Source organism: Mus musculus, chromosome 8, assembly GCF_000001635.26.
Source record: "Mus musculus strain C57BL/6J chromosome 8, GRCm38.p6 C57BL/6J".
NCBI classification, from domain to species: Eukaryota; Metazoa; Chordata; class Mammalia; order Rodentia; family Muridae; genus Mus; species Mus musculus.
Genome location: NC_000074.6, coordinates 11,009,398 through 11,026,725, shown reverse-complemented (window position 1 = coordinate 11,026,725; position 17,328 = coordinate 11,009,398). Strand labels below are relative to the sequence as shown.

Here is a 17,328-nt window from a genome sequence, read left to right as displayed (position 1 = left end):
ACCTCTCATGTCCTCTACTTAATGGATCTGAGTAAAGGGGCCAGATCTTGGGTCTCTCAGTAGCCAAGATTCCGATGGGTGGTTCATGTTTAACAAATATAGAGAGAACACCAACAGACCTATGTGCCTCAATCCAGGGGTCAGTCTGTATTTTCCAGCACTGGCAGGATCCATAGAGTAGAGACGCGACTTCCATGACTGCTGTCTGTCATTGAACTTGCTTGTGTTGGAAGAAGTCTGCCTCTCCTGTCCATGAAGCATCCTGGACACCAACCTTCTAGAAGAAGTGATGTAGCCTGTACCAAGTGCAGCCTGCACAAGTCTCTGATGAACTACTGTGCCACCTCCCTGCTCTTCCCGCTGCTGACTAGAGAACGATGAGGCAGATCCCCCACTAGTCTGTAGCATAGGAGGTTAGCTAAGGAGGTTAGATCCCTGTGGTCTGGGTTCCCATTTGTAGTAGCTATTCCTGGTTGCCAACTTGACTATATCTGGAATGAACTACAATCCAGAATTGGAAGGCTCACCTGTGATCCTGATCTTGAGACTGGGAGATACAAGTTTCCGACCTGGGTCCTGGCAAGGAGACCTTGAGGCATAGTGGCTGTGAATCCCAGGAGATGAATCTGGAGGTTCATCGGGGATTGGAAAGTTCTTTAAGATCTCCTTAAGGCAAGGAGATCTCTGAGTTCAAGGCCATCTGGGACAAAGCAAAGCAAGTCCCAGATCCAGGTGTGGTGATGCTCACCTTTAATCTGGGCCAAACCTTCTGCTGGAGACCTACCCTAGGACGTTGGAAGAAGGAAGATCCTCTCTTCTTTGCCTGCTTGTCTTGTGGGACTGAGCAACTGCTAGATCATTCGACTTCCATTTACAGCTGCTGCTGACTTTTGTTGGGGAGTTGGACTACAGACTGTAAGTCATCAAAAATTCCTTTACTATATAGAGACCACCCATAAGTTCTGTGACTCTAGAGAACCCTGACTAATACACCATTCTTGTCAGAAGAAGAGTTTACGTATGGATACAGCAGACCAGCAAGTGAAGTATTCGTTGAGAAGAGGAAATTATGAGAAATCCAATACTTACCCATCAGGGTCAATGTGGAGTTCCTCACTAGAAGGACCATTCTGAGGTGCATGGGATATTGGTGTGAGGTGTTTCTGTGTATAACACAAGAGGTTTCACTACTGTATCTGAAGGAGGCATTGGAGCTCTATGTGACTCGGGGCTTAACCAGAGTCCCTGTGGCACAGAACTAGGCTAAGATCCTCCTAGGGGAGCTGTGTGAGAAGGGAGGGTTCTGTAGGGTCCAGAGAGCTGATGAGTAGGAGAGAGGAGGGAGCATGAGGGACAGGCACACTCTCTGGTCTGACCCTCATGTCTCGCTCTAGTCGTGGTTTATGGAGTATTCACAGTACTGTCTGATTCCATTAAGTGCTTCCATTTCCCTAAAAGACAAATTAATCTATTTTACCAGGTTGATAATTGGAGAGCATTATGCCTGAACACGACTTTAAAAGTCACTGAGAGACTTCCAGCTGCTTCCTTCAGGAAGTACAGCTTGCTGCCTGACCTGGAGTCACAGGAGCCAGCTGAGGACACTCACAGGCTCATCATGTTCCTCCCAGTGGCCAACTCTAACTCTATGTGGATGCAACCTAAAATAGAGCTTGTGGCCACGGCAGAAAGGCTCAGCAGTGACCTTGGTGCCCGAGGCCAGGAATCTAACAAGGGCCCCATCTCTCATGGTGTCTTCCTTGTGTCCTTGGCTCTACCAATCCCCCTCCAATTCACCCTCAGAGGTTCTGGCTACCCTCCATTCCCAAAGCCCTAACATTCAACTGAGCCTAGGAGATAACAAATTTCTCTCACACCTTCCTTAGGAGTTCTACCTTCCTGAAAAGGCCCATGTCCCTCACCATCTCTGGACAGGCCACAGATAATTCACCCATTACTCAGGTCCTCAGAACAGGGGAGTCGGGGAGTCCAAGGTGACAGCTATTGCTGCTGCTCATGCATCCCTTTGCCTAGAACCCCGCAGAGAGAGGCCACTCGGAGTCCTTGCCACCAAGTTTAGCACAGAGTTTATCAGTTGCTTTTCTCATTGATGTGACAAAGTGCCGGATAAAAGCAACTTAAAGAAGAGAGGATTACTACAGGTACATATGAAGCAGAGGATGGCCTTATCTAACATCAATGGGAGGGAAGGCCCTTGGTTCTCTGAAAGCTCAATGCTCAGGATAGGAGAATGCTAGAGCAGTGAGGCAGGAGTTCATGGGCCAGTGGGGGAGCACCCTCATAGAAGCAGGGGGAGGAGGGATGAGATAGAGGGTTTGCGGACATATTATTACTACCACTATCAAGTGCAAGCAATGGACTTTCACATATAAGGCCACTGTTATTGACATTTTCCTCTGGATCTGGGGAAGTATTCAGTATAAGCAGATGTTTATTTTTTTACTTAATTGGAAGTTACGTTCAGCGAGTGTGTCCCTCATTCTTGTGTCTGCTCTTGGGACTCTTTTCCTCCTCCTGTTGGGTTGCATTCCAACTTCGACATGATAGTTTTTGCTTCATCATCAATATATATATATATATATATATATATATATATATATATATATACATATATATATATGTATATATATATATGTGTGTGTGTGTGTGTGTGTGTGTGTGTGTGTGTATAATTTTGTCATGTTTGACCGTCATATCTTAGATGAGAGACAGAATGGGAGTGGACCTGGAAGAGAGGGAAGGAAAGGTGGGGGAAAACTGGGAGGAGTAGAGGAAGAGAAACTAAGATTGGAATATATTGTATGAAAAAAATCTATTTTCAATAAAAGGTGAAGAAAACAGTTATGTTCAGAAATGTTCCTTATAGCTATTTAAAAACATATTTTATTGAATGTTCATATGTGGGTGTGATGTGTTTGGAGCTCTTCCTACCCATCCCTGCCTTATGCTCCTGCTCATACACACTTTCCTTTCCCAACTTCAAGTGTTTGCCCTCTTTAAAAAGAAAATGGCAGGGAGTGGTGGCGCACGCCTTTAATCCCAGCACTTGGGAGGCAGAGACTGGCGGATTTCTGAGTTCGAGGCCAGCCTGGTCTACAAAGTGAGTTCCAGGACAGCCAGGGCTACACAGAGAAACCCTGTCTCAAAAAAACCAAAAAAATTAAATTAAAAAAAAAGCCCACTGAGTCCGTGGAGTGCTACCTGCATGTGCATGGGGCAAGCAGGTATTTTAATAGAAGCAGAGACTGGAATTGGGCTAAATCTATATCAAAAGAAGATGGTAAGTAATTAGGGGACTTTGTAGAGTGAAGCATTGCACAGCCACAAAAATGAGTATGGGCTTCATCCTGCAGGCTGAGTGAATAAAGGGAAAAGAATAGAAAAGGAACTGAGACCGACCCTCTGCTCCCTGGCTGTGAACACAATGTAGCCAGTGGCCTCAGATTCCTTCTGCTGCACCATGGCCACCATGACACTGCATCCCTTCACACTGGGAGCTAAAATTAATCTTCTCTTCTTCTTCTTCTTTTTAAATTTCCTGGTTATTTTATTTATTTACATTTCAAATATTATCCCCCTTCCCGGTCTCCCCTCCACAATCCCCCTAGTCCACATCCCCACCCCTCTGCTTCTATAAGGATGTTCCCCCATCCACCCACGCTCCCCTCACTACCCTAGCATTCTCCTACACTGGGGCATGAAGCCTTCACAGGGGCAAGGGCCTTCCCTCCCACTGATGCCTGACAAGGCCATCCTCTGCTACATGTGCAGCTGGAGCCATGGGTCCGTCCATGTGTACTCTTTGGTTCAGCAATAGTGTCTGGGTTTGGTGTCTGCAGATGGGATGGATCCCTAGGTGGGGCAGTCTCTGGATGGCCTTCCTTCAGTCTCTGCTCCACTCTTTGTCCCTTTATTTCCTTTAGACAAGAGTCCTTAGATTTTTTTTTATATCAGTTAGCAAAATAAAATGAAATGAATTATAGGAAAGTATATACAATCCTTATATTTGAGTACATAAGAAATCTAGAAGTATGCAGGTCCACTGAATAAATGCTAATGGAAAATAGAGAACACTTTTCACTTCCACTAAGAAATTTTCTTAGGTTAAGACATGAAATAAACAACATTGAAATTGGCCTAAGTTCATAAAAACACTTGGCGTGTATGTAGCATGGAGGCACGGTGATAATCTATGACAACTGAGTTTACCACACATGTGAGGAAAGATTAGCCAACCAAGAAAAGAGTGTGCACTTGCAGTGATTGGTCTGAGGGATGCCCAGTGGTTCTTGCAGAGGACCTAAGTTTGGTTCTTAGCATCCACACGGAAGCTCACCAACACTTTTAACTGCAGTCTGCGTGCTCTCAGTGTCCTCTTAGGGTCTCCATGGGCACCTGCATACAGGCAGTGCATGGAAATTCACACAGGTACACACATGCAGAAAAATAAACCTTTTCTAAACCTAAAGGGGTAGGTAGAGGAGAGAAGAGCCACATGTGCCTTTTCTCAGCTGAGAACACCTGGCGTTGTCGACAACTAGAGAAGAGCAGATGATGTGTCGAAAGGCACAACTCTCACTACTGAAGCCTTGAAGTGAGGGGATGGAGAGAGGGGCCTTCTCACACACAGCTGGGAAAGCACTTTGGGGGAGCCATTTGGCAGTGTGTAGGACACTCTCTGCTGTTCAGCCCCTGGGGAATCATTATTCCTGTATGCATCTGGCCCTTGAACTACGAACCCAAACCTCCAAGACTGGAGAAGCTCTGCTGGGTCCAGGAGAGATGGTGGTGGTGAGATGGGAAGATGGCAACAAGATACAGTAGGAAGTCACTACCTGGCACTACCTGTGGGGTTCCTGTTGCTAAGTCAGGCAGGAGGTAGCTGGAGGAAGCTGTGATGGAAGCCTCCAGAGAGGACAGGCCCACATCCATGGATGCGCATGTCTACAAGACCTTGGCTTTCTTCCTGGGCAGGTGGGAGAAGGCAACATGAGATGGAGCACTTCCTGATCGTCTTTAGTCTGCTGCAGGGCTGAGCTCAGGCCAAGCTACATCTCCCTGAGAAGAGAAGGGGAATGAAACAGAATGATGTCACCTCACTCAGGGGAGGCTAAAGGGACAGAGTAGTGGGAAACCAAGATGCGTATGCCACTTTGTGGCTGTCCTTGGCTTCGGGTGGATGTTCTGCTGACTTTGTCGCAGTACCTAAGTTTGTAAGGACTTGAGAGAGCTCTGAAAGTCAAGCAAAGCTGTAACAACCCAGAGGTACCAATGCCATGCCCTGCATTGACCCATTCATGCAGTAGCCTCTGCACGTTGTCCTGTTTGTTCATGTTGTGAAACTTCACCTTCAGTCCATGTAGTGAGTCACGGAGTGTGACTTCTGGGGTGAAGGTAGCCTCACGGGGATATCGGGGTTGTGCATTCCAGCACAACGCTTGTTGGGGTGCCTTGTAGTTGGTGTGGATCCCTGTACAGCTCTGACTACACAGGAGTAACAATGGGAAGCCCTCAGTCTCAGCCCTCTCCCTCCAGGGAGTCACATGACTTTGGTCTGCAGATAAGGGAAGGAAGATTTACAAAGAATTTGTTTCGCAAGTAATCATCCATTTATATACAATGTGTTGAGGGTACCTTTTGCCCTTTTAAGATTTTCTTCCTTTCTTTTTAAAAGTAACTTTGTTAAATATGTTCCATTTAGTATTGCTACCTGTTAGTGTGGCTTAGCACTAATATCAAGTTCTATTTAAATGATACACATAAAGTATTATGCTCTTTCTAAGTAAAAAATACTATTAAATAAATACACAGTTGCCTAGATTGAAAGACTGAGTGCAGATATTTGAGGACTGGGGCAGTAGCTTGTCTGGAGAAGTGATAACCTTGTAACCACAAGGCCCTGAGTTAGCTCCTCTAGGACCTACATAAAGCACCCCATCAGGGTGGCATGCCCTTTAATCCCAGCACTGGAGAGGTGGAGACAGGTGGATCCTCGGGGTCTCGCTCGTAAACCAAGGTATTCTAATCAGTGGATCCCAAGCCAAGTTGAGATATCTAAAACAAATTTTAAGTTGGAGTGCAGAGAGGACTGGCGCCTGAGTCTGCCTCTGGCCTCCATGCGTACCTGCACACACACGAGTATTCAAAAGCCGCTGATATTTCGCTTCTGGAAAAAATGCACGGACTAAGTTTTCTGTGACACTGGCTATCATGTAAGGTATAAAAGAAGATGACAGGCCATGTTTTTATTATCATAGTGACTGGATCATCTGTGTGGCCAGATACAGGAGCCAGGCTCAGAGGAAGAAAGATCAACAATAGACCCATGTGCCCAAGGGCGAGCAAGACTGCCGAGGCACAGAGACTGGCATCCAGCAAACAGATGCTGACCCCCGTGTGCAGGTGCAGAGAGGATGGGGTGGGTTTGCCCTTCTCTGAGAAGAAGAGGAAGGGGTAATGTGGTGAGGGATTTGTAAGGGTGGGACTGGGAGGAGACGAGGGAGGGAGAGGACTGCGGTCGAGATACAAAGTGAATAAATAAAGTAATTAATGGGAAAAAAGCCAGGAGTAACAGTGTAATCCTGTCACCCCAGCACTGGAGAAGAAGAGACAAGAGCCCCCCCCCCTACACACACACACACACACACACACCACCAGTTCACTGGAGAGTCAAGTTAAATGAAGCTGTGAGCTCCTGGTTCAATGAGAGATTCTGTCTCAAATAAGGTGAAAAGAGAACGTTGAGAATGCCTGCCATTGACCTTATGCCTATATTCTTTCTCTCTCTCTCTCTCTCTCTCTCTCTCTCTCTCTCTCTCTCTCTCTCTCTCACACACACACACACACACACACACACACACCTGCATGTGTACTCCACATACATGTGCATACACACAGGGATATACACACACAGAGACACACACACACACCTGCATATGTGCTCCACATACATGTTCATACACACAGGGACACACACACACCTGCACAGTATTCCACATACATGTGCATACACACAGGGATACACACACACACACACACACACACACACACACCTACCTGCATAGTACTCCACATACATGTACATACACAGGGATACACACACATACACACACACACGAAGTAGATTAAAAGAAGACTCTGCTCTTGTACTGTGTTAGTGGTTCTAGTCTGGGAGTAAGATGAGGTTCATTGAGGAACCAAAGGAACAAAGAACTAAGAACAATGGTATTTCCCCAGTATTTCTAAGAACCACTCTTCCTTGCCCCATGAATTCAAAATATGAGATTGAACAGAGAATCACTGTGTTTCCCCAAGCAATGACAATTTTACTTTTTAAAACATGAAGTTTTGCATTCAGATAGAATTGACAAGAGGACCAAGGGGTAAAAGGTGCTAGGAAGAAATCTAACCAAATATGCTTGAGACCTCTATAGGCAAAATTACAAAAATTTATATAAAGAAAGTTGAAAATCTCCTAAGTGGACTGGGAAATGTGCCAGGTCTGTGGGTAGGGGACTCGGTGTTTTTAAAGATGTCCAACATTTCTAAATTTATTGCAGTCCTTGAGAGGTGGCTCATTAAATGTGTCAAATGAGTTCTAATCACACCGGGAAAAGAGTTAACTGATACTCTAAGAGGTTCCTGTAGACGGAGAAGGTTATCTTTACATGTGTAGCTGTTTAAGAACATGGCACATTGGCCTCTGAAAAACAAGGATGTCATCCGAGGGAAGGAAAGAGACAAGGAAACTGACCTTGCAGACCGGACACACCAGGGAGGCTCAAAGTCACACAGCATGAAACCACATACTCAAAAACAGCTTCCAGAAGTGGGGTAAAAAAAGTGAATTCAAGCTATCACCATGCCATGGACACAAAAATTTTATACAGATGCCTGTGATATACTAAACACACCTCTCTCAAATACAGAGAGAGGGAATGTGGGAGGAAGTTCGTGGGAAGATGAAAACAGACATGCAAACAAAAGATATTTTCCAAAATCCAGAAGGAAAGGTAAGAAATTTAAATATAAGTATGAATTGATGCTCATTGACAGGTCGCTTAAAGAAAGTGGAGACACAAGAAAGGAACTGGGGAACATGCATGTCACAAAGCAAAGGACACCTCAAAGCCAGGAAGAGAACTTCTAAGTCCATGCTGCTGGAGGTTGCAACTTGCACACTCACTAAAAGTAATTTTCATTATGCAGGGAAATCGAAGGTGCAGAATTAACACCAGGCAATCCCATGTCTCTGTGTGAGCATTCGTGTCTGTTGACAGGAGCTTTAGTTGTTGAAAAGTACCCAATGAGGATGGAGAGTTTCAGTGCAGGGCTCGTCCTCTGGGAGTTTTCACAAAGCAGGTCCCTGGATCTTGGATATGCACATGCCACTGCCACACAGACTTTTCTTTTATAATGTCCCCCCCAGAGTACTTTACATTCAGGGGATGAGACACAAAAAGATGTCAGCAGTTACCAAGTGTATGAACGTGAAATGCTAGAGATCCAGAGGGTGCTTACAGACTGACTTAAATGACCTTTTATATAACTACATAAAGGCCACTTTCTTGTTTAAAAGATCTATTTGATGTGTGTGTGCGCGTGTATGTATGTGTGTGTGTGTGCGTGCGCGCACACACATACCCACTGATACCAGAAGAGGGACTCTGATTCCCTTTAGTTACAGATAGTTGAGCACACAATACAGGTGCTGGGAGCCGAATTCTCTCCTTCTGGAATTATATAGCAAGTGTGTCCTTAATTACTGAGCCATTTCTCCAACCCTGCCCCAAGGCTTTCTAGGTTTTTTTTTTTAAGTCCAAACTATAATCCACAAACATAGAACAACCTTGCTGGAGTGTGTGGGGGGATCCTGGAAGGTCCTTTGAGGATGAGTCTCAAGACTGGAAACAGAACAAAAGCTCCAGGTGTCTTTCCTGCCTGAGACTCCTGTGCCTGCCCCACTGGGGTCTTGGAAGCTTTCCTCGAGTTATCACCAAATCAGTATCTCACCCTGGGCACCAGCAGCAGCAGCAGCGTCTAAAAATCAACCAGACACAAAGGGCAAGAGAGTTCCTAACCCTTGATTTAGCATGAAGTGACATTTACAGACTTCACTTACAGTCTCCTTTTTCTGCGAGATGGTCAGCTCCTAACTTGAGAAACAGGTATTGCCTCAAAGGACCTGAGTTTGGCTGCACTCATTGTGAAATGGGCACTCTTGGTTTTCATACTAAGTGTGTTAACTCTCACAATTCTGTTTGAAACTGCAATCCACCAGGGCTTAAGAGAAAGGGGTTCATCTCCTGTGATAGCCACACAAGGGCTTGCAGACCTCAATTCAGATGGGAAGAGCAAACTTATTTCAGACGTAAAGAAGTAAATGATCAGGGAGGCTGATGGCAGTGAATTAGTTTTGTTGAAGAAACATCTGGGCAGGAAGGGCAGGGAATGTAATGCCAGTTACGCACATAGGGCCGACCCTCTGATCTGAACATACAATATAATACTTTACTCTTCAGCTGTTCCACACTAGCTTCTGTATGAGTTGGAAGCGTCCTCACAGTATGGGCTGATAGTTAGACACCACTTTGAAACCACATCACTGAAGATAGATCCAGCCGGCTTCCAAACCAATTTAAACAGTACGTGCTCAAAGTCTGATACTTATGTGATAAAGGGAAAAAAAGATGCATGTAAAACAAGATTTGTCTTCAAAGTTGCCACAATTTTTCTTCCCACTTGGTTGCATTTTTTCCTATTGTTACATACACATTTCTTCAAAAGGCAAATCTATTTAACTAGGATGTAGGTTAGCCTCCCTCCTTCCTTCTTTTCCCTGTCTCTCCCTTCCTTCCTTCCTTCCCTCCCTCCCTTCCTCCCTCCCTTCCGTCCTTCCTTCCTTTTTCTCTCTCGTTTTGTTTTGTGTGTTGGTTTGTGTTCTGAGACTGAATCACACCGTGTAGCCCAGAAAAGTTTCAAAGTTGCAGAATCTCCTGCCATGGCTGGTGGAGTGCTGGGGCCTCAGGCTCACCCTGTCATACCCCACATTTGTTTCATCATTGTAACTTGTATCATCATTATATCGTCTTTTCCTGGAATCTTTGTGGATTCTAATATGAATGCTGACAATGAAACTCTCCACGCTTAAGGATTAGAACCACATCAAATCATTCTATTATGTTTTTAATAGATATACATAAAGTATGGCCTTAAGAAAAAAAATGGAAAAGAAAGATAGAAACCATTTACTCTGAAAGGATGGGCTAAAACTACAGTATCAGGAATTAAAACTACAGTTGAGAAAAGACCAGACGATGTTGCAATAACATGTGACAATTTCTATTTTCAAATTCTATGTCACAACTAAAGATGCTTATAAAAACAGAAGTCTTTAGCCCCATAAACCTTATGGAGGCAGAAGAGTTCAGAGGCAAAGACATGCATTCTGGATCATTGTAAACAATGAGGCTTCACAGATACCCACGGCATGCTTAGGTGCTTAGTGTTGGCTGATTTTTATGATCTGAGTTGAAGATACACTAATAGCTTGTCCATCAATCCCTTCTAACACACATACTTCAGGACATGGCTGTCATCCTGAACCCCCACCATGCTGCGCGGCTGCGCTCACCCAGATAAAGGTCAAACAAGTCACAGTACATCTCAGGTGTTTGTTTGTTTGTTTGTTTGTTGTTTTGTTTTGTTTTTAATTACAGTGAGGCTTCATAATAGGGTTTCCAAATGTTCAAATTCAGAACCTACCGGATAGGCACTATTCCACTCCATAGTGAAGAACACGTTAAGATAGGATCAACGTGTAATTCTCTTTTTAGCCCAGCAGCATTGGTGTGGCCTCTAAAACCCCAAGAAGGAAGTTGCCAATGTTGGAAGGTCTGCTGCTACTGGTCCACAGTACTACCTCTTAGACTTTGTCTGTATAAAGGGCAGTACTGATCCCCAGTACTACCTCTTAGGCTGTGTCTGCATAAAGGGCAGTACTGATCCCCAGTACTACCTCTTAGACTGTGTCTGCATAAAGGGCAGTATTGATCCCCAGTACTACCTCTTAGACTGTGTTTGTATAAAGGGCAGTACTGATCCCCAGTACTACCTCTTAGGCTGTGTCTGCATAAAGGGCAGTACTGATCCCCAGTACCACCTCTTAGACTGTGTCTGTATAAAGGGCAGTACTGATCCCCAGTACTACCTCTTAGACTGTGTCTGTATAAAGGGCAGTTTCCAGCCTCTGGATGAGCAGTTTCAGGGGATACTGCCTGCATTTCACAAGCTGATTTGGTTACTTTGTTTTGGGGAAATTGAGAATGTGTGTACTTTTCAGTTACTTAGTTTAGTTACTATCATTTGTGTTAGAAATGTTTTAAATAAGGCAAAAGTATAAGACATGCGTGAAGAGCTAAATGGCTTTGTTTTCTTTTTGGTTGCAGCCTAGGGTTCCATCCATGTTGGTCAACATTTCACTACTGAGCTATATCCCCAGCCCAAATTCTCTTGTTTACTCTTTTATGAATATGTGGAGTCATAGGACATACAGATGGGAATTCTGTATCCAGGAATTAAAAGACACCAGTTGAGTTCCCTCTTGACCAAGAATCATATACTTATAACATCTACATTTCAGAGGATGGAATTTTAAATTTCCTCTGAATACGCTAAGGGCCATGTGTCAGGGTGAGCACAACAATGTGACACTTTTTTTGTTTTTTGTTTTAGAGCTTTATTGAAGAGAGGGGGGGGGGGGCTGGCCACGGCCACGTGGCAAAGAAGGGGAGAAGGGAGAGGGAAAAGGAGAGCTAGAGATGAGAGTAAGAAAGGTGAGAGCTTAAGAGAATGTGACACTCTTATGAGTTTACTGTTTCTGATGCATTTTTAAGATTTATTTTTATATGCATGTGTGAACGTCCTCTGCACATATCTACGTGCACTACATGCCTGTCTGATGCTTTGAGGTCAGAAGGTGTTATATCCCTAGGAACTTGAGTTACAGGTAGTTGTAAACCTCCTGTAGTTGCTGAGAACTGAACTCAAGTCCTCTGCAAGAGCAGAAAGTGCCCTTAACCACTGAGTAGTCTCTCCACGCCTGGTATTTTATTTTTTAATATTTAGTTTATCTCTGTGTGTGTGTGTGTGTGTGTGTGTGTGTGTGTGTGTGTCTGTCTGAGTGAATGTCACGTGTATTTGAGTGCCTTCAGAGGTTAGAAGAGGCATTGGATTCCCCAGAGCTGTGTAGACAGTTGTGAACCATCTGTCATGGCCCTTTGGAAAAGCAGAAGGTGCTATTAACCACTGAACCATCTCTCCAGACCCAACTACTGTTACTGATACTGTATGCCAGCTTTTGTTGTAAAGGCAGAATCCCAAGGATGTGATTGGCAGGACACACATCAATCAAGCCTTTGGGATCCTTCCTTCTAGGCAAATAATAGCTCTCTCTAAACAGACCACTGATCTTCCTATTGCCATTATATTGCAGCATAAAATAGAATCCAACATGGTCTAAACTGAGACCAAGTAATCAAAAGAAAAAAAAAAAGGTTGCATATTCAGAATGAGCTAAGAAGTCATTAGCACACAATTCTAACTATTTTACTCAGAAACACCGATACACACTTGTGACTGACACTTGTCATTCATATTATTTTCTTTCCCACTCATATTTTTTTATTTCATTTTGAAATTTTTCTATGTGACACTGGCTTATTCTACAAAGCATCTGAAGTTGAATAGCCAGTGTAGAGGAAGGTTAGCTTTGGTGTTATCTAGCAAGGCATAGCATAATCCTGAGTTTAAGTTCTTGATTTCTTGTGCTGGTTTGTTTTCCGAAACTTTAAATTGTTGTTAGTAGATATTTTGCACCCTATGGTGTTGAATGTGCTCATATTCGTTCCACAGTTGCTGGTCTGCTCCCAGGCCTTGATCACGTCCCTCCTCACCTGTTACTCTGTCCTCTGCACCGATGCGTCTCTCTTACATCTTAAATCACATTTAACTGCCATCCTTCAGGATCTCAGCAAAGCCGATGTACGGTAGGTGGGAAGTAATTTCATGAAACAACCCTTCAGGCACCAGCAGAGGGGCAGCTGTGCTCACTGGACGCCTTAGAAAAAGACGTCGCCAGTGGGTGGCAGTGTGGGTAAGAGCCAGTCACATTTCCCGAGGTAGAAATCCTTAAGGCTGGGTTTTAAAAACAACCTTACAATACAGACTCGAGAAGCAGCCCGCTAATGGTTGTAAGGACATGGCAGGTTTTGGAGTGAGAAACAATTTCAGCAAACATTGGGCCACCTGGCAGGAGGCAGCTGGCTGTGTCAGTTACTTCTGGAGCCCAGGCCAACTGCTTGCTCCTGATCCACAGCACAGAGCAAAGAGCATAATTTGACCTTGCTCTCCAGAGGCTCAGGGACTTGCAGAAGGTCACTCCCAGCTGTCCCTATTTCTCCTTCAGAAAACATAGCTGTGTCACTTCAGAGACATTCTTTTTTTATTTATTTTTATTTTTATTTTTTCAGAGACATTCTTAATGTCCCTGGCATCCACTGTGTGGACCCAGAAGCAGGCAGTTCTTACTTTATACGTTATGGTGGTTGTAGCATTCAGTAAGCCTTTATTTTAGAAAACCATCCTTGAGTTAGTGCCTAGGATTATCAAGACTGTTGAATCAACATTTTTTTTTTTTTGAGACAGGGTTTCTCTGTATATCCCTGGCTGTCCTGGAACTCACTCTGTGGACCAGGCTGGCCTCGAACTCAGAAATCCACCTGCCTCTGCCTCCCGAGTGCTGGGATTAAAGGCGTGCGCCACCACGCCCGGCGAATCAACATTTTTAATGGACAGAATGAATACTAAGGTGGAAAGCTATTACAGTGTCTAATGAAATAATACAATCAATGTATACACATTCACATAAGCTCTTTTTCTTCCTTCCTTCCTTCCTTTCTTCCTTCCTTCCTTCCTTTCTTTCTTTCCTTTTTTTCCTTCCTTCCTTCCTTCCTTCCTTCCTTCCTTCCTTCCTTTCTTTCTTTCTTTCTTTCTTTCTTTCTTTCTTTCTTTCTTTCTTTCTTTCTTTCCTCCCTCCCTCCCTCCCTCCCTCCCTCCCTCCCTCCCTTCCTTCCTTCCTTCCTTCCTTCCTTCCTCCCCTCCTTCTCCTCCTCCTTCTTCTCCTCTTTTGTTTGTTTCATTTTTGAGACAAGGTCTCACTAAGAGACATGACTGGGCTGTGAGTAGACTAGGCTGACCTTGAACTTAATAGAGCTTCACCTGTTTTTGCCTGCTGAGTTTTTACACGTTCTGATTGTTGAGCTGTTGGCACTTCCAAGCACAGATACTGAGTGAGGTAGACAACAGTTACATTCTTGCCGAGAAGTTATCCTGTTGCAAACACAGAGTTCACATATTACAAAATTCTTGTGTAATTTCAGTTGAAACATACTAGCAAAGAGATGCGAGGGGGGGCTCATTAAATGCAGCAAGTCTCCCTATTAATCCTAGATGGGCAAAAGTCTGCTCAAGGTTCATTCATCAGAAATGCAAATGTTTTGAATATACTTGTGAACTAAGTTACTGAGGTCAGTGTAACAGGGCCAACTATGCCATCCTTTCTAAAGGGGAAACAGACTTGCCAACATAAACTATTGTTAGGCTTCCTGGAACACATTTTAAGTGAGGGCTGTTCACACTGGCCATGTAGCAGTCCACTTGACAATTTGCTTAGTCAGCTTTCAAAGTTGACTTAGACATAAAATTCTGTCAGACACATTATGCATGAAGAATTAAAGAAAAACTTTAAAACTATATACTTTTCTCCTATACTAGCCTTTCTACATGAAAAAAAATCTATGATTCATTTTGGTAATAGTATTTATATCATGAATTTTAAATGCATTTTACCTATTTATACAATTAAGAACTTAATGAAAATACTTAACTTATTCCTGAAAGGCTATCTTTAATAAAAGAAGCAAAATTACATGAATTTTTATTAAAAATAAAATCCCATATCTTCCTTGGTAAACAGCCGTGGCACACACCTTTAATCCTAGCATTCAGGAGGCAGAGGCAGGCAGATCTCAGACCTAGAGGCTACTCTAGTCCACAGAGTGAGTTCCAGGACAGGCAGGGCTATTCAGAGAAACTCTGTCTCAAAACAATCAAAAAATAACCAAACAAAACCTTATGGTCATTTGTCAGCTGTGAAAGGAAAAGAAGGATTCTAAGGAAAAGATCAAAAGGCAGGAGGAAAAGCTGCAGCCAGGCTGTTTATTGGCAACAGGCCAGGTACATGGCACCCAGTCCCCGTGAGCACAGCACGTGGACAGATGTTAGGAGCTGACTAGTACTGAAAAAGTATGAGAGAACAGTTGGAAAATCCCAAGATACACAACCGGCTTCCAGTAAATAAGCAGCTTATCTGGCAGCAGGAAGGAGAGAAAGCAGGTTGCTCCGAGGGTGGGCGCTCGCTCTCTAATAGAGTGGGAGCCTCTCTGACTTTGCCCTTGGAGCTTCCAGGGCAGAAGAATAACAAGCACCTTGTTGTAAAGAGAGAGGCCCGTCACCTCGTCGAGAGCAGATACGACTGACAGAGCTGGTACCTCCCCTGACCCCTCCTGTGCTGCTAGCTTGGTGACTGGGGCAGCACACAACAGGTCACCTGCTTCTGATCCCTGGTAGGCAACATTAACACAGCCCCAAGGAAAACAAAGCTGCTACTGGCCAGGCTCCACTGGACACAGAACGTCAGCACTCAATGCATTCCTAAAAATCTAATTTTGTATTGAGAGTCAGAATAAAAAAAGAAAGCAAAAATGGTGCTTTTTTTTTTTTTTTCAAAGAAAAGCATAGGGTACTGACGCTGTGGCCTCTTGTCCTGCGCTATTTCAGGTTACAGAACACACAGGCTCATTTATGTGTCTCATAAAGTGGGATGTAAATTATCACAATCAATAAAAATCGAGCCACATTTTCTTCGAGCTCCAAGATAAAAATCCTGTCGTGTTGTTACGTTTCTTCTGGTTAGCGATAATGCTTGGTGATAGAGGCGGCATAAAAGCCAACGACCACAAGACCGTGTGCTTGGCACACTCACAACCACAGCTTGCACATAGAGGGATATGTGTGCGAGGGTGTGTAGCCACACACCCTTGCACACGTAGAGACGCTAACAGTGGCATCTACTGGTCCTTTATTTTTAAAGAGTATAATTTAAAATGGAAGACCCAATTCAACACACCCTTTTGAGGTTAATTTTATGATGATATTTACTAATGGATGGTTTTCCCCAGGCTTTTGCTATTCATCAATAATCATAATCATAGCCGCATACAAGCTAAAAACAGAGCAGGTCCAATATCGGCTTGGGTTATCTTGGCACAAATTCATCATTAGGGTGTTTAAGGCACAGTTTACACAAAGGGTAAAGCATCTATGGTCTTCAGAATCACACTGTGCAATTATTTTTCTTAAACATGTCATTGTAATTGCTACAATGATTTGTAAATTATGCAGGGCATTCCACCGCGAACTTCCAGGACTCAGAACAAAATAACCAAGGTTAAATTGTAAGATAAACTCTGGTCCTGAATTGTTTCATTTAGATACTTTCTCCCTAGATGGGCAAGGGTTTGTTTTGTTTACGCATCCAGAGCAGGGTTCCAAGCCCGCCTTCCGTGAGCGCGGACCATTGCCCTTCCTAGCGGCCCTCACGCTGTCAGTTAGGAGAGAAGACATGCAGGTGCTTATTTGCCCTCGACTTTGAAAGTCACAAAGGCCACGTAGATAGAGAAATTCAAAGCAGCAGTTCAAGGGCATCTTTGGCTTGGCGCTGTGCCCGCGGCCGCGCTCCTAGGTTCGGCGACGCCCGCCCATAGCCCGGGTGCTGGGTGAACACGGTTTGGGGCGCGGGCCGGGAGCGGTGAGGGCGCGGGGCGTGGGGAGGACGCCCGCCAGCACTCGCTCCCAGCTCCCCGCTCCCGCCCAGGCCCGCCCTTTCCCGGCACTATGGAAACCGCATTTTCCTACGCCAGCACGCCCTCCTCCTCTCTCCTATTACATCCAGAACAGGCGACTTCCACTTCCCGGGAACCTGACAAGTGAATGGCTCTGATGACGCCCCGGAAAGAGCCCACGGCCGGGGGCGGACGCCTGCGGAGGGTGGGGCGGGTTCCGGGGCGCCCCTCGATCGGCTCGCCGCCGGGAAAAGGCACCGAGCTGCCATCGACCCGGAGCTCGCGGGCAACGATGCTCGTAAACAAGCCGGGCCGCGCGCCTGCCACCCACAGCGGGCACCGCCCT

The 17,328-nt window shown here is 44.7% G+C and overlaps 1 long non-coding RNA gene across 1 annotated transcript in view; it reads right to left on the bottom strand.

The window, feature by feature from the left end:
• Positions 1–17,328, bottom strand: part of 9530052E02Rik (RIKEN cDNA 9530052E02 gene) — a 46,692-nt gene that overhangs the window by 27,816 nt on the left and 1,548 nt on the right. The gene's annotated exons all lie outside the window — the stretch shown is intronic.